The 18,427-nt window shown below is 37.1% G+C and overlaps 1 protein-coding gene across 1 annotated transcript in view; it reads left to right on the plus strand.

Annotated features, from left to right (window-relative positions):
* Positions 1-17,769: 17,769 nt before the first annotated feature.
* Positions 17,770-18,427, plus strand: part of RTN4 (reticulon 4) — a gene marked incomplete at both ends in the record, with an annotated part of 50,098 nt that continues 49,440 nt past the window's right edge. Inside the window, one exon of the mRNA XM_084234558.1 lies at positions 17,770-17,821. The remainder of the gene's footprint in view (positions 17,822-18,427) is intronic.

Below are 18,427 nucleotides of genomic sequence, written 5' to 3' on the forward strand. Positions count from 1 at the left end.
CCTGGCGGGAGCCGCGGAGAGCAGGGTGGGGCGCCGGGGAAACCCGAGCTTGTTCCTCATTGTCTGCCTGGTTTTGGGGAACACGTGTACCCCGCCGGCCCCCGGGTTCTGCCTTCCGGTCCCGGGACCCCGGCGTCGGGACGGCGAGGCGCGCGGCCCACGGCTGCCAGGTGCGTGTCGAGGACACCGCGCTGACTTGGTGGCAGACGGAGGATGCACAGGCCTGGCGCCCTCATCTTTTGGGCGAGGCTTTTGTGTACTCTTCTGGGGTGCCCCTGGGGAAGCGGCCCTGCCTAGCTTCTAGTCCGCTGCGTTCCTCCCGCGCCCCCTTCCTGCCTTGGGGGGGTCTCCCTCCCCCTGCCCCCCTGCGCGGGTGGGGAGCTGGTCAAGTGGAAAATGTCCACATTGACCCAACTGCAGCGGAGGGACAGCGCCTCCAGTGGCGTGGCGCGCGGAGAATTTGGAAGAATCCTGGCCAAGTCTTGCCACCGCCCATCTTAATCCGGGCTGTGATGTGGCGACTCCCCACCAGCTCAACCCAGCCCAGGCTTTTGGAATCTGGGCTTCGCGTTCTGACCCGGCCTCAGTTCTTCTACCAGTCTCAGCTGCGGGGGAGCTGACTTGGCGTGAGAGCACAGGTTTTAGCCTCTTAATGCAGCATAATGGAATCTTGGGGGGAGAAAAAGAAGGTTGCTAATTCTTTAAAGGAGGGGTAATCTGTGGATTCCTTGCTTGGAATAAGCCAGTTGAATTTGTGGGAGATTTGCCGTGAGAGTTAATGAACTATTTCGAGATAGACATTTTTATATATTGGTTAGAACTATTATTTCTTAAAAGTGATGGTCCAGGTCTACAGACAGATCTGCATGGTCTGTAGTTTTCATTATTACTAATTCTTGGGTACATTATTTAATTACCCTTTTCATCTTTTAACTTTGCTTATTTTGGAAGCGAAAAAAAAATTGTTAGGCATCTTATTAGACAAATTATTAGCAAATAGGTGATTGCTTTTGAGACAGTGTCCTACTAGCTGTAGGACCTTTCTTTATGTATAAAAGGTCAAGAATCAGGTGGTATAACTGCCTGCCGAGAAATCTTAATAGCTTTATAGGATTTTTAAAATGGTTCATTTTGTAGAAAATGAGCCTGAGATCACAAAGGATTTTTTTCCCATCAATTCACTCCTGCCAATTGTGTTGTGTCAGTATAGCAGTTTGTTCTTGAAGTGCCCCAAAGCAGTATTCAAAACACTAATCACCACACTAAAGAGACTAGGAGATGAGGAGTGACTCAGCTTTCTCATTTTCTGAATCAAAAAGACAAATTTGCGAGAAACTGAGGGAAGGGTAAAAAACAAATGAATAGAAACTTGCAAGCAGGAAATTTCATGATTAACCAAAGCACACTAACTTGTAATCTCATTTTCCTGCATGGGAACAGAGAGAAGAGGTCTGTTTGAACATTAGTGATTCAGAAGGTGACAGCATTCTCTTGGAATTTTGACTTCTGGAATACTAAATTTGGAAGATAAAGAAGAAGAAAATATTGCCTACTTAGGGGCTCTATGGTTCCCTAATTCTGTATTGGTGATACCTATCTAAAACTGTAGTTCTTTAGAAATGCTGGAAAATTGTGACTAAGGCCAAGAATAGTTAAACTGATTTAGTAAGACTAGATATCTTAATAGTGTGTATATTCATTCAGCTGATTGTTGAATACCTACTAAGAGACAGGTACAGTTCTGTGAGCACATAACAATAATCAAGACACATGTGCTTCCCCTTGGGTGGACTACAAATGATGAGAACATAAGTGAGGAACCCAGAATAGTGGAAAATAAACAGGAAGGTGGCATGGAAATAGGAACAGGAAAATGACTGGCATGTAGAGAGGCCTTTTTAGGTAGGGTGGTACTGAGAAAGACCTTGCTGAGGAGGAGAGATTTGAGCTGCAGAGACCAAATTTCCCAAAACTCCTAGGGCAAAATACTTGAGGCAGGAGTTAGCTTTGTGTGTTTGAGAATCTGATCTGAAGACAATTGAGAAAAAAATTAGGGGAGAGTGGAGGATGGCGAGGAGAGCTTCACTTAGGTCATTTGGGCTTTCCTGCAGTCCATGGCAAGAAGTTTGACTTTGTAAAAAACCTTATTTTAGAGATATGCTCCTTAATCACATTGGAGCAAAAATACAAGTTTGAAGATTTAGAGGAGCTGATAAAACTGATGTGTGTTGAGACAAAGGAGGTGAGAAATCTACAAAGAGTGGCTAAAACATACTAGCATGACTGGAAAGAGGGTTTAGGTTACTGAGTGTGGTAGATCCTTGACACTTGTGTATTCAGTTGTGCAGTACTGTTTACACTCTCGGAGGAAAATGTTAACTTCTTAATTCACTTGTTAAGTTGTAATTTTGCTGTTTGCTTTTGTGTTTGCTGCATCCCTATTGCCTTGCAGTCACTGAAACTTCTCTGCTTGATGACCTTTTTTTCACAGAAGCATTTGACTTTGAGTTGATGCAAGGGAAAGTTACAGAAATTGAGTTGAGAGAATACAAACATTAAGGATGGCATTGAGCTTGACCCTTTGACATGTTCTGAACCAGTGTTCATTAGATTGGAAATGTATGATGTATTTGGATTCTGAAGGATATTGGATGCCAAGTTAAGGAACTAGGGTTTTATCCTGTTTCTATCCCTGCTCTGCCACCCAGTTGCCCTAGCTTTTGATAATTTATATTATGAAGCCAAAAATGTTTCCAAAACAAAGTTTTATTTCATTTTTCACCACTCTCCTGAATTATTGCTTTAGACATTAGGAAAGCCGTTGGTGATTATTGAACTGCATCATGAAAGCATTCTTAGGAAAATGGATTGGGGACAATGTTCAAGATAGTTTGGAAAGAAAAATGGATATCTATTAAGAAAGCTTTTGTAGTAGTTCTGAAATAGGTAAATACAGCCTCAGCTAGTTCATTACTAGTTACTAGTTCATGGAAAAGGGTGGAATATTAAGAGACTATATTGGGCCTCCCCGGTGGCGCAGCGGTTGAGCGTTGGGTTGCAAAGCTGCCCACAGCCTCTGCAGCGCCGGTTCGATCCCCGGCTGCTCCCCGGCCACCGGAGGAGGGTCCCTCATGGCGTGCAGACCTCTCCTGCCGCCCACTGCTCCCCTCAGTAGTGTACTTCGGTCCTTCTGCCTGTTCTGCCCTGTGCTCTGGCTCTGGTGAATTCTCTCACCCTCCCGCACTTCTGACTGTACCCAGTGCTTGTATAAATAAATAAATCTTTTTTTTTTTTTAAAAAAAGACTTTACAGGGGGTAAAAAAAAGACTGTAAGGTATGATTTCTTTGAAAGAAGAATTGATAGAACTTTAAGGTTATATATATGTAAATACAAAGAATATTGGTGCTTATTAAATCATTTTCAGCGACTACCCAAAGTAGCTGATGGCAAGGAAAATTTTATCAAGTGTTGCCCAAAGTATAGGTTATAGCCTGGGGATTAAAATTTAGTCTTTTATGAAGTCATTATATCATCATTTACATTGGCATAGGAACATATATTAGAAATGTTAGAAGATTTTGATATGATAAATCATTTGAAGTATCAGTTCTTAATGTAAAGTCAGAGTAAACTATGTTGCGATACTCCCAGGAAGTGGATGCTGCTAAAGAAAGATGTGCTGTATCCATCCCCCCTTCTTCCATTCTTATTTAGAAAATAACAAGGAGTAGAATTTATAGATTCTGAATAATTTATGTTAGGGCATTTCTAATTTTCTGACTAGGAATAAAAGTTGGGAACAAATGGTAGGTTCCTGAATAGGTGAAATATGATTTAGATTGACTTCTAGGAAGTGCCAGTGTCAAATTTATAACAAGCTTTTAACAAATTTTAGTAACAGCTCTTTCAAATCTTTAAATGAGTTGTGGATGTATATTGAAACTTTGAGAAACATGTAATCATGTGGAATAAAAGCATCTTATTTTAGTGCTATTATCAGTTAAATTTGGAAGGCTTGTATAAAACATTTCTAAAAGTAATGCAAGACTCCAATTTAAGTGGTACATTTTAAGGATACTTTCCTAGCCCAGGATAACCGAACCTGCCAAATGGATTTTTCTTGTGCTTCTCTGATTAAGTAAGTAGAAGTAAATGTTGCATATGCACTATTCTTATAGCACATTCTTTGAAACTTTTTGTTCCTGTTTCTAAATATAGACCCAGGCAGTCAGTCCCTCTGGGGATTAAAGCACAAGAGATGGGAAGTGTAAAGGCAGAACCATAAATCATCAGCAGTGTTTAAGTGGGTTAATGTGACCTTTGTGACTAGCTGGTGTAGGACATAGGCATACAAAATGGTGGGACCCAACTTGACTGATTCTGAGGTCTTCTCACATCAGTGGCCACATCATTCTTTTCAACTTTGAAGGAGGAGTTGATAATTTCATACTTAAGCTTCTAGAATTTTGTTTCTTGGAGTTGTGATTATTTTTAAGTTGCTTTACATACCTACAAGATAAAATGGATATACCTTTTTTCTTTTATTCTCTTAGTGCTGGATCATTAGGTTGTTTCTTGGCTTTTTCTGTTACAAATACTACTACTTTCAGGAGTACGTGCTGGTATATGTATTATAAAATAAATTCATGAAAGTACTGGTTCACAGGGTATGCACATTTAAAATGTTGATACATGGGCCTCCCTGGTGGCGCAGTAGTTGAGCACTGGGTTGCAAAGCTGCCCACAGCCTCTGCAGCACCGGTTCCATCCCCGGCTGCTCCCCGGCCACCAGAGGAGGGTCCCACATGGCGCGCAGACCTCTCCTGCCGCCCGCTGCTCCCCTCAGCAGTGTACTTTGGTCCTTCTGCCTGCTCTGCTCCCCGCTCTGGCTCTTGTGAATTCTCTCATCCTCCCGCGCTTCTGACTGTACCCAGTGCTTGTATAATAAATAAATCTTTAAAAAATAAAATGTTGATACGTGATGCCAGTTTGTAATAGGAAGTGAGATTTCAGCCTAATGTGTTAAAGTGTCCCTGGTAAATGGTTTATAGCAAATTTTTAAAATTTACATTTCAGAGTTTTTTAATAGGTTTGGGTACCCATAATTTTTTTCTCATTCCAGCTTTTGCTTATTTTGTGTTTTTGTTCTTATAGCTGTGGGAGCATTTGATCTATTGTAAGGAAATTAGCCTTCTGTCTTAATTTTTTTTCCCAATTTGTTATTTGTATTTGACCTTTGTGGGGGTATTTTCTTTCTTTTTGGCAGAAATTTTTATGTAGTCAAATTTACCATTTTCTTTTAGGGTTTTGAGTCAGAGTTCTGTTTCATTTTAGAAAGGTCTTCTGTAAGGTTGTAAAAAATTCTCCCATGTTTTTTGCTAATACTTTCAAGATTTTTATGATTTAATTTTAACATTTAATTCTTAAATTCTTTGGTAGCTTATTTTGTTTGAGAGAGTGAAGTAGTGATACATTTTTGTCACATGATTTCCTATTTGTCCCAACACCATTTATTGAATCATCTATCTTTACTATCTTAAATGCCAATTTTGCCATATACTTGTAGTAAGGGTAAACTGTTTTCTGCTTTTCTTGTTTTTTTGTCTGATGCATACGTGCCAAGTGTTTAAACTGCTCTAACTTTTATTTTTTTAAAGATTTTTATTTTTATTTTATACAAGAACTGGGGTACAGGTCAGATGCGCGGAAGGGTGACAGGATTCACCAGAGACAGAACGGGGAACAGAACAGGCAGACTGACGAAATGCACTGCTGAGGGGAGCAGGGGGCGTGACAGGAGAGGTCTGTCATGCCATGTGGGACCCTCGCTGGCTGGCCGGAATCGAACCGGCACTGCAGAGGCTGCGGGACAGCTTCACAGCGTGATGCTCAACTGCCTGTGCCACCAGGGAAGGCCTAAACTGCTCAAACTTAAATAGCAATAAAATCCCAGCTGGTAGGGTATTTCCAGAATTATTTTATCTGGCTACCTATATATACATAATTTTCTATCTGAGTTTATTTATCTAGTTCCCTCTCTCTTTATTGGAATTGTAATGGGTTACATTTATGAATTTAGGGGAGAATTAATGTTAGTAATGGCATATGTATCAATATTATCTTTTTAGTAGTCTGAGTCATTTACTTAGGTGACCCTCCAGTTACAAAAAACACTTTCTTTAATGAGTGGAATTGTTACCACAGAGGAAGAAAGCTTTTAAAGTTATTTTCAAACAGCTTTGCAGTTGCCTGATTATATTTGTGTTTCCTTGGAAATTTAATATTAAAAAAAATTAGCTTCTCATATAAAACCAGGTTTAGTACTGAAAATGGAGACAAAAGATAAGTAGTGGTTATACTTAGGAGAAGGGCTTGTAGCATATAAGGGAAAAACAAATCCCTAGTTGCAAAGGGTTTTCTGTTCTTAAATAAAAAGTAGAGGTATCTTGTACATTAAGGATAGTCACATATTTACCTACTTCTCAATTGCTTTTGTGAAAAGAGAACCATTCCTGGCTCCAGGTTGGTTTGTATGTTTTTTCCCCTCATCTTTATAACTAATTGACTCATAAACTTGACTAATTGGAAGATGCCAGTATTAATTTATTTGTGTCAGTGTTTTTGAAAGCTCTAGGGAAAGTTGACCTAGTGTTGAAGTTTTTTTAAGCTGCCGAAGTCTTTAATCATAGAAAAAAGGAATTTCTTTTTAAAATTTCTGTTCTTTTTCTAAGGTTATTAAATATGCCTAAACGTATATATGAATCCCATTCTTGGAACTTCAGAACTTCTTAGTCTCACCTAATATCATTAAATTACAGAAAAATTGATTTTTCTATTCTGATATTTTAATTGGGTATAAAAATTCGAAATAGCATGTAAAAATTGTTAGTTGCTTTTGCTTGTAGAAGGTGAATTATAAAAATCAGAATTTAGAAGGTCAAGTAAATATTTCATTATGTTATTTTCTTATAGACCCTCCATACTACACGCATAGATTTGCATTTAAAGCTGAAGATACCATGTATGAACAAGGGCTGAAAAGCTACCACCTACCTCCGTATGCTCTCATTTACTCACTTATCTTCCACCAAACTTTGTTGTCCATCTTACTAAAATGTTAGTGAAACATTTTGCAGGACCTCTTTAAGTTCAGAATTAACATAATCAAACATTCATTTTTATAGTTTGCTGAAAGGGGTAAACAGTGATTTAAATTGCTTCAACATAATAGAATTTGGGTATGTTTTCATAACCTTATCTTTTATGTTTTGGAGAAATTTTAAGTTATTTTTGCTTTTTGTTATGGAAAATTTCTACAATAAAAGAAGATAGAGCATTAATGAAACTTCTTTTAGCCATCACTGAGTCCCAGCCACTGGTAACTCATGCTCAATTCCAATCCCACACCCTCATAGATATTTTATTATGTATCTTAAAATATAGCCACAATACTCCTAATGAAATATTTCCCTAACGAGTTTAACAATATCAAAATCCAGCCAATGTTTTCATTTCATGTTATTTAGTGAATGCCACAAATGGTCTTTTAAAAAATGATTTTAAGATTAGAATCCAAGTAAGGTTCACGTATTACAATGGATTATTTGTTTCATAAGTGACTTTATGGGTTTCTATTGGTTGCCTGTGAATGTACACTGATATTTGTTGATGAGTGCTCTTAGGATTTTTTTATTTTATTGTTTTTGCTGAGATAAATTTACATTGCCATTTATCTAAAGCATTCTACAGTTTCAGTGCAATCCTTATTAGGGTTCCAATGGTATTCTTCAAAGAAATAAAACAAAAATTGCTGAAATTCATATGAATCCACAAAAGACCCTGAATAGTCAAAAACAGTTCTGACGAAAGAGGAAGAGTAGTGGTATCACAATCCCAGATTTCAAACTATGTTATAAAACTATAGTGTTCAAAATACTGTGATACTGGAACAAAAATAGACACACACCAATGGAGTACAGTTGAGAGTCCAGAAATAAACCTGCACATCTATGGAATAGCTAATCGACAACAAAGGAGCTCAGCTTATACATCAGAGACAGGAGAGTCCATTCCACAAATGGTGCTGGGAAAACTGGGCAGCCACATGCGAAAGAATGAAACTACATCACCATCTCACACCTTACGCAACAGTTAACTCAAAGTGGATTAAAGACATGGATGTAAGACCCAAAACAATAAAATACATTGAGGAAAACATAGATAGCCAAACACTTCATGACATTGACTTCAGTGATGTTTGTGGATTCACCTCCTGTGGCAAGAGAAACAAAAGTAAATATAAACAGTTGGAACCACATCAAACTAAAAAAATTCTGTGTTGTGAAATAAACTATAAAACAAAAAGTCATGCAACTGAATGGGAAAAATATTAGCATGTCATATATGTGACAAAGGGCTAATATCCAAGATATAGAAAGAATTTATACAACTTAACAGAAAGAAAAGAACCCAATCAAAAAAATGAGCAGAAGAGTTAGACACGTCTCCACAGAAGACATCCGTATTGCAAGCAGGCACATGAAAAAATGCTCATCATTTATCAGGGAAATGCAAATCAAAACAATGATGAGATACCACCCCATACCTCTGAGAATGGCTCATACCTGAAAAACCAGAAACAAATATTTGAGAGGATGTGGAGGAAAAGAAAAACCCTCATACACTCTTGATGGGAATGTAGACTGGACCAGCCTCTATGAAACACAATATGGAGGTTTCCCAAAATATTAAACATAGATGTTATCCATCAATTACATTCTTAGATATCTACCCAGAGGATGCAACAGCACTAATTAGAAGGGCTGTAGAAGGGCACTAATTAGAAGGGCACTCCTTTGTTCATTGCAGCATTATTTACATTAGTCAGGCTATGTAAACAACCTAAGTGCACAAGGACAGGAGTAGATTAGAAAAATGTGGCATATATATACCATAGAATACTACTCATTTGTGAAAATAAATAGTTCTTCCTCTTTGTGACAACTTAAATGGAACTAGAGGGGATGCTGCTAAGTGAAATAAGTCAGAAAGGAAAAAAAAAAACCACCACATGGTAACACTTAATATGTGGAATACAGAGAAACGAAATAAAGTGTCAGACAGAACCAACTAATGATAAACCCAAGAAATCTGGAGGTGGAATTGAGACTTAAAGATGAGGAGGGGGCATGATCGACTATGGTGGAAGATTATGGGATCCCTGGGTGGTGGGTATAGTATGGTGACATGCATCTGAAGACATGTACTCTTAAGTCTCTGAATCACATGTGATAGTGTAAACCAGTGTTCCCTCAGTAAAAAAATTACATACACTAGAACGCAAAAATCTTACGTTTTAATTTTTTTCTTCACAAATGCATTCACTCATTTAATCTACACTGCCGTCAAAATATGGAACATTGCCATCATCTCAGGAAAGCCCCTTGAACCTTTAGTAGTCAATTCATTTCAGTTCTTGTTATTTCCTATCTATAAAACCTTAACTCCAAGCTACCACTCTTCTGATTTCTTTCACCATAGATCAGTTTTGTTGTTATAGAGCCTCATTTGAATGGAAATATACAGTATGTATCTTTTTGTGCCTGGTTTCTGTGTTTTTGAGATTTATCAGTTATATTGCAGGTAGCAGCAATTTCTTTTTACTTCTTAATAATATTCAGTGATAAGGATATATCCCAAATTGGGCATGCAAATTGGTGCAGGCATTTTGGAAAACAGTATAGTTCCTCAAAAAATCAAAGATAAAGCTACCATATGATCCATTAATCCCACTTCTGTGTATTTACTTGAAGGACATGAAAACACTTATTTGAAAAAAATTGTATGTGCACCTGTGTTCATTGCAGCACTTTTTGCAGTAGCTAAGTCGCTGGAACAACCCAAATAACTGATGATGAAGAATGGGTTAAGAAGATGTATAGGGATCTCCCTGGTGGTGCAGTGGGTTGACCACAGCACCGTGAAGCTGTCTACCGCCTCTGTGGTATGTATTCAATTCCTGGCCGGCCAGGGAGAGACCCACATGGTGCTGCAGACCTCTCCTGCTTGCCTGCTGCTCCCCTCAGCAGTGTTTTCGGCCACCTGCCTGTTCTGCTCCCCACTCTGTATCTGGTGAATTCTCTCACCATCCTGTGCCTCTGGCCTGTACCCCAGCTCTTGTATAAAGAAATAAATCTTTAAAGAAAAAACATTTGGTATATATAGAGAATGGGATACTACTCAGTCATAAAAAGGAGGAAATTTTGCCACTTGTGACAACATGGATGGACCTTGAAGGAATTAAGTGTAAAGGTGTAAACACAAAATCCATATAATTTCACTCTTTTGTAATCTAAAGAATAAAAACAAACCCTTACACTGATGACAAAATGTTGATTACTGGGGGGAAGAAAGGAGTAGGGCATAGCTTGATGGTGGATGGTAAATGGACATCTGATGATAGCTGTGATATAAAATACACAATTGCTGAATGGAGAAAATGCACCCTAAATCTATATAGTGTGGTAAACTAATGTAACCTCAATAAAAAGCAAAAAAGGAAATGCGGTAATTACTTATTAGTGGATATTTTGATTATTTTAAATTTATGCCTATTTTGATCAGAAGAATGCAATGAACATTCTTACATAGGTTTTCACCTCTTGGATAACTAAGAATGGAATAGCTGGGTGGTGGGGTAGGTATAAGTTACCTTCACAAAAATTGCTAAATGTGCTCCAAAGTGGTTCCGTTTCCATTAGCAGTATTTGAGAATTCTGGTAATTGCACATTCAGTCTTTTTTGTTTTGGTGGGTATGTAGACAGAGCGAGGAGCAGAACAGGCGGACCAAAGACATTGCTGAGGGAAGCAGCGGGTGAGGCAGGAGAGGTCTGCCACGCCGTGTGGGTATCTCCTTGGCTGGCTGGGAATCAAACCGGTGCTGCAGAGGCTGCGGCCAGTTCCACAGTGCTGTGCTCAACCCTCTGTGCCACCGGGAGGCCCTAGATTGTGTTTTATTCATACTGATTTGTATTTGCTCTTAATGTATTCTGGATAAAAGTATTTTGTCAGTTAAATGTATTATGAATATATTCTAACTTGTAACTTGCCTATTGATTTTGCTGATGGTTTTTTTGATAAGTATGATTTCCTAATTTTGTTATTATCAGTTTTTTTCTACCATGGTTAGTGCTTTCTGTGTGCTAAGACACTTGCTTACTCCAAGACTGTGATGATTTGTGTGTTTTCTTCTAGAATTGTTATAGTTTTAGCTTTCAAATCTGTGATCCATATTGAATTAATTTTTGTCTGTGGAAGAGTTGCAGATATAGATATCCAGTTGTCCCCGTGCAATTTCTTTAGGGGGGAGGAAAGACCATTTGTTTTTCTCTGTTGAATTGCTCTGGTGCTTTTGTTGAAATCAGTTGACCATGTAAGTGTGTCAGCTTATGTATATCTATTTTGTATCAATCTATATATGTCCATCATTAAGCCAATACCAAACTGTTCTGTTTACTATAGTTTTTTTTTTTTTTTAAATTTATTTAAACAAGCGCTGAGTACAGTCAGAAGCATGGGAGGGTGAGAGAATTCACCAGAGCCAGAGCGGGGAACATAACAGGCAGACCGATTAAGTACACTGCTGAGGGGAGCAGTGGGTGCAGCAGGAGAGGTTTGCGGCAGGAGAGGTCTGCGCGCCATGTGGGACCCTTGCAGGTGGCCAGGGATCGAACCGGCGCTGCATAGGCTGCGGGCAGCTGTGCAGCCCAGCGCTCAACCGCTGCACAACCAGGGGATGCCCTGTTTACTATAGTTTTAACATCAAACAAATTCCTAGCAGTATAAATGAACAGTAGAAATGATTCTAGAATGTATATAGAAATACAAACTACCTAGGAAGGGAAAAACAATTTTGAAAAAGACAATAAAACTTGGATTAGTCAGACTACTAAATGCTAAGACTCTGATAAAGACTGATAAAAGTCAAAGACTTTGATAAAGTCTTAGCATTCAATAGTCTGACTAATCCAAGTTTTATTGTCTTTTTCAAAATTGTTTTTCTCTTTCTAGGTACTTTGTATTTTCTATATACATTCTAGAATCATTTCTACTGTTCATTCATACTGCTAGGAATCTTATTGGGATTACTTTGAGTTTAGAAAGCAATGTGGGGAAAATTGATATCTTAGAGTTTGAGGTTTTGCCTTATAATAAGCTAAGTTAGCCTGCCATAGTTTTATGTATGCTGCCAGAAGACACAGGTGCCTGGGTGTGATCAAAGGATTTTATTACTCAGAGCCAGAATGCTACCATCATTTTCTTTCATGGGTTTCCTGAGTCCCGTTTCCATAGGTCAGTGTGGAGAGGGCCAGGTAACACTTAGACTTGCCATGGATTGTGAGAGGAACCTTAAGCTTAGAGAAATGGAATCTTATATTGCCTGATAAGCATTCCTGCTTGTTGCTTAAGAGGAAGGTGCTAGCTATCTCCAAGACTGTTTGCTCTATAAACATCTTTGAAGAGATAGTCCAGAACAAAACTTATCGGCGTCCAGTCCCTCTACTAGCTTGCTGTGCAAAAACACAAACAACTGGTAGAGAACTTTTCCTGATGCTCAACATTAGGTTTTCAAATTCACGATTATCTATGTCATCTCCCCCTCTCATGTATTGTTTAGTTTTCTTCTTTTATTTCTCTCAACGGTGGTGTAGTTTTGAATGTAGATGTTTTGTACCTCTAGTATTAAATTAGTTTTGTTGTTGATACTGTAACTGATTAAATTATTTTTCATTTTGCATTTGTATATGGAAATACAGCCATTTTCTTGTATTCTCTTACATCCTACGTCCTTCTTAAATTCACTTATTAGCTCTAGTAGGGATTAGTAGGGTTTTGTTTGCCTTTAACCACTAGGATTTTCTAACTACTTAGTCTATTGTCTGCAAGTCCTGATAGTTTTACTTTTTGCTTCCTTTATGCTACAAATGTGGTGAGAAGGCAGGTAGAATCCTTGCTTGATTCTGTATCTTGAGGAAATGTGTTTAGTCTTTCACTGTTAAATATGTTAAGTAAGCATGTTTTTCCTAGATGTCTTGACCCTTAGGTTTAGAATTCCGTTCTGTTCCCATTTGATGAGGATTTTTATGAAATAGGTGCTGAATTTTATCGGACACACTATAGATTTGAGCTTAAGTAAAGAATCTAATAGCCAAAATGAGGAATAGATCATTTGAAAAAGTTCTTTTGTGAATAGTGTTCATCTTATACACTGTTATGAATAGTTTAGTGATTCTGTTCATTTTACTGAGTCTGGTAATGAAATGTATAATTTTAGTGACAGTTTTGTAGCTCTGCCATTAACTTTGTGAATTTGAATGAGTTACTTAATTCTCTAAGCTTAGGTAACTGGAAATGTGGTAGATTAACAAAAGTAAGGATGAGTGTGTTATAGAAAGAACATAGAGAATTTGAGCTTGACTGGATGTCAACATTCAGATATGCAGGAGAGACCTACATGGGTTTGGTTTGGAAGAATTTTGTTTGGTTAACATAGATGGCATGGGAGGAGTTGTTCAGATAAGTTCAGACAGTTAAGTTGGGGCCATATGGTGTAGGGCCTTATTTATCTGACAAAGGGTTTATGAACTCAAATGTAATTTAGTGATAATTTAGTGATAACTGGGACCTTTTAAATGTTTTTGAACAAGAGAATATGTAATATTTTACAAATATTAATTTGATGGCAGTATTGTGGCGAGATTTAATACGAAAGTTCTGGCTACTAATTAGTGAAAACTTGTTTGTTTTTAAAGTATACTACTGTGTTTTTACTTAGTGTGGACAGTGGGTATAAATTAAGTCCTTAATTTAAGTTTTTCTTGCTGTTCAAAATAACATAGATGAGGTTGATATTTAAGGTTTTGAATTCATTCAGTAGTTAGAATTTGACATTTTGTGTAGATGAGAAAATTGTGAACCTTCTTTGTAAGCTCACTCTTAATGTGTGTATTATATATAAATAAATACACACCCTATATCTGTAATTCACAGTGTTACACTTTTTATTTGATACAGTACTCCTGATTATGAAACAGTTTACTCATTTGTTTGTCAGTCAGATTTTTTTAATAGAATAAGGATGACTAATCTAAAATTAGTAATTTCTTTAAAAACAGGGAAGGTAGTTTTAGCCTTAGAATATGGTAGCTATGATACATTAGTATCGATCAAAATTTTCTTTTATAACACTCTTAATTGTGCTTATTTTTAAATTCTAAATTCTAAATAGGAAAGTTTTTAGAAAGTAGGTACCACTGAATGGTTAAAAAAGTATGGGCTTATAAATTCTCAGGATGCAAATCTTAGATCTATTACTTTTCAACTTTATGACTCTGAGAAAAACAATTTAGCATTTTTATTTCTCTCTTTCCTCATCTGTGAAATGAGGATAATATCTGCACTTACTGCATGGTGTTATGTATTGAAAGAACATCTGCAGTAAAATGTGCCTGGTCAGCATTAATACCCATATAAATGTTATATTATGAAGTAGAGCAATTAGTTAAATATTTCAGATAATTATGGGATATTTGTTAGGTAACAGTTTCTCTTGTTTCAGTACATCAAACTTTAGGGGCTGATAAAGTAAGATTTCACACCAGTTGCACTTATGCATAATCATCCCTCAGAGATAAGAATGCATGTGCTTGTCTGGCTTGCTAGTTGTGGACTCAGGGCAAGTTGTTTTTTTTTTTCTTTTCACCTTCCTCATAACATTTTGAGGTAGGTACTATTATTATCCTTATTTATAAATGAACAAATGGCACTAACTAATAACTTTCTCAGGGTTAAAGTGTAAGTGATGGGTCTGGGATTTGAACCCAGCAGTCTGATCCATGATCTATGATTAGTGTAGGAGCCAGAGGAACTCTTTCCTTGAAGGCTGAATAGTTTTTTCTTAAGTGCTTTTAGAAATCCAGTATCTGCTGCTACCCTCAGCAGTGTATTTTAGTCAATCTGCCTGTTCTGCTCCCCGCTCTCTCTGTCTCTGGTGAATCTTCTCAACTCCTCCCCTCTCCCACGCCTGACCTATACCCCCAGTGCGTGGATGCATAAATAAAATCTTTTAAAAAAAAAGAAATCCAGTATTTATGTTTAATTGTAGATTGCATCTCACTTTACAAAATGAAGGTTAAAAAATTTTGTTTTGAAATTTACTTCACTAGAATAGTTGAAGTAACGATTTTAAAATTTTCTCACTTGGTCAAATGCCAGGAATATAGATTTTACTGTAAGAGATATTCTGGTATTAGGTAGGAATAAGGATACATTAAAGTAATACTTGAAATTTTGGACACAATATTAGATATAGTTTGTTTTTGCTCTAATTATAACAGTAACACATGTTTCTAGTTCATTTTTAAGTAGACTGGCCTCTGAGCTGGTTGCTTTTAACTGTATTCCTAGATGAAAAAGACAGCCATTTTGTAAAGAATTTGTTTTTAGTTAGATGGAGCAGCTTTGGCTCTGCTCTTTGACCCCCAGATCTCACTTTTATGTGTGATTGTAATCATTATTTTATAAAAAGGAATTTTCAGCTTTCCCCATTTTACAAATGAGAAACTGTATAACTTAACTACAATCAATTACATAACTTGTTACCGCTGAAAAGTGTGTATACATTATGTATGTTTTATAAAACCTCATAAAGCATTATGTCTTACTGGTTTGGATGAGCGGACCATAGAACATACTGTTTTAGGGTATAGAATTCCCTTTGAAACACATATATGGATTTTCCTTTACCCCATCTAAGTACTCTTTAGGTATGACATCATGCCCAGTAAGGTTTTTTTTTTTTTTTTTTTTTTATGCCCAGTAAGGTTTTATCTAAAATTTATGACATCATAAATTTAAGTTTCCTTCTTATCAGAGGGAAAACACTGCTGAAGACAGTCATATTTGTGGGAGCTATATGTTTCATTTTTTTTCTGTTGGTCAGCCTTGTCTTATTGTCTTTCCAGATAGAAGTGTCCAAATTTATCAGGTCTTCTTCACTAAAGGAATAACATCCTGTCGTCTTTTAGATTATTTCAAATTGTCTTTTGCTAAAGATCTTTCTAATATAAGCCATAGATGTTTGTTTAGCTAAGGATCCCCTAATTGTAGATAAAAGTTGGCAGTGGTTAGGTTGGTAGACCAATATATAGTGTATTGTTGGCTTGGGTTGCCATACCAGAATACCATAGATTGGGTATCTTAAGCAACAGAAATTTAATTTTCACATTTCTGGAGGCTGGGAAACCTAAAATCAAGGTTCTAGAAAGGTAGCTTTCATTCAGAGCCTTCTTCTCTTGGCTGCCATTTTACTGTGTGCTCACCTGACATCTGAGTGTGTGTACACATGCACTTGCTCATCTGTGTTCACATGCAGGAGGCCTGCCGCACTGGCAAGCTCTTTTGTCTTAGAAGGGTACTAATCTTAAAAGATCATGGTCCCACACTCATGAACTCTTAAAACCCTAGCTTCCTCCCTAAAGGCCCTGCTTCCAAATACCATCATATTGAAGGTTAAGGCTTCAAAATAGGAATTTTGTGGGCACAAATACTCAGTTCACAACATATAACATACTGTGGTTAAGAAATGGGCTCTGGAGTTAAATCGCCTGAGTCCCACTAGTTGTCTGTTAGTTACTTACCTATTTTGTAAAGAAACTGTTAAATGGGGAATATTGACAACAACTCTTAAAATAGGTTTGTAAGGGATAAAATGAGTTTTCTTGCATGTAAGACATTTGGAATAACAAGTAACCCTCAATATTAACAAGACAGATGATAGCAATGATATTCCTAATGGTAATTAGTATTTTCTGTGTAATTTGGACAGTGGCACATAAGACCTTGTCTAAAAAAAAATAAATGTACAACTCTTTTTTCTTTAAAACTAGACAATCTGGAATGTAAAAGAAAATGCATGAATCTCTGAAAGTGTTCTGCATTTTTTAAAAAGAATTATTCCTTTATTGTAAGATATTTTTATTTTATTTATTTTTGCATAGAATAACTGGAGTGTAGGCGAGGGGTGCAGGGGCTGAGAGGATTCACCAGAGACAGAGTGGGGAACAAGACAGGCAGATCTACTGAAATATACTGCCAACTGGAGCAGCAGCTTGCAAAACAGGAGAGGTCTACTACCCCATGTAGGTTGGCTCCCTGGCCAGGGATCGAGCTCATGCTGCTTTGCAGTGGGAGGGCCTTCACTGTGGTAGTGCTGACACTTAATCCCTAGGCCACCAAGGAGGCCCAAGCGTTCTGCATTTTTAACATGTCAGTAAAAAGAAATTAAAAGTTCTGATTAATTTTTTTCAGATGCATCTTTTATATTGTTGACTGGAATAGGACTTGATAATTTACCTATCTGAAAAAATGAGTAAAAGTTTTGAATGTAGCATGTTAAATTAGAGGAATAGTATCTTAAGGCCATGGAATTTAGTTCATAAAGTTTCTTGAAAAATGATAGATTTATGAATATGTTTAAAGCTGTAGAAACTAGAAGGACACGGGTGTGCACTGTGGATATATTAAACTTTATAGTATATTAAACTTAATCTGAATTCATGGTACTATTTTCCTATTCATCTTGGCCTTTTCTCGGTAGATAGTTTTGTGTTATCTCATTGCAAACTGAACCTGTGCTTGCTGCTCTTTAGTCTCCTTCCAACTCTCTTTATTTCTGCTGAGGTTATATTCTATTTGTTTTTCAGATGAGACACTTTTTGCTCTTCCTGCTGCATCTGAGCCTGTGATACACTCCTCTGCAGGCAAGTTCTTTCTGCTAGCCTTTTATCCTCTGTGTATTCTAGCTTTAACTCTAGCTTTGTTAACTGTAGAGAGTAGTTTGAATTTACTAAATATTAGTATTGGTTCTAAGAATGTTTGTCTACTGAAAAACCTGAAATTTACATTTTAGATGCTATATCCAAGAGAGAAATGGGTAGAACCTGTAATAATCAAAATTATGTAAGGAATTCTTAGACCCTTGATACATGTATTTAAATATTGACTTCCTCCTCTTGGTACAGTTAATTTGTTTATAGTGTAAAGCTTTCTTGTAATGAATGCTTGTCTATGGCATTTAATTATCCAATGCCACTTCTTTTTATTACTGCCAAACTCTTCTCTTAAATTTTCTTTCCTTCCTCTCAAAGATGAGTTAAAAGTAGTTTTTCTCAGTTGATTTTGAGACTTGATCTGTGCCTTTGTGTAGCATATAATCCACCTCTGTAGCTGTGCACAGGTTTTATTGACAGAACTTTAAATTTTTTCAGTAATGATTCAAAGTCTACCTGGTTGTTTATGAAATGTTAACTAACATTTAATTCTAGTTAACAGTCAGTTACTAAAACGCTATTTTGAATCTATCATAA

This window comes from Talpa europaea, assembly GCF_964194135.1.
Source record: "Talpa europaea genome assembly, chromosome: 6".
NCBI lineage: Eukaryota > Metazoa > Chordata > Mammalia > Eulipotyphla > Talpidae > Talpa > Talpa europaea.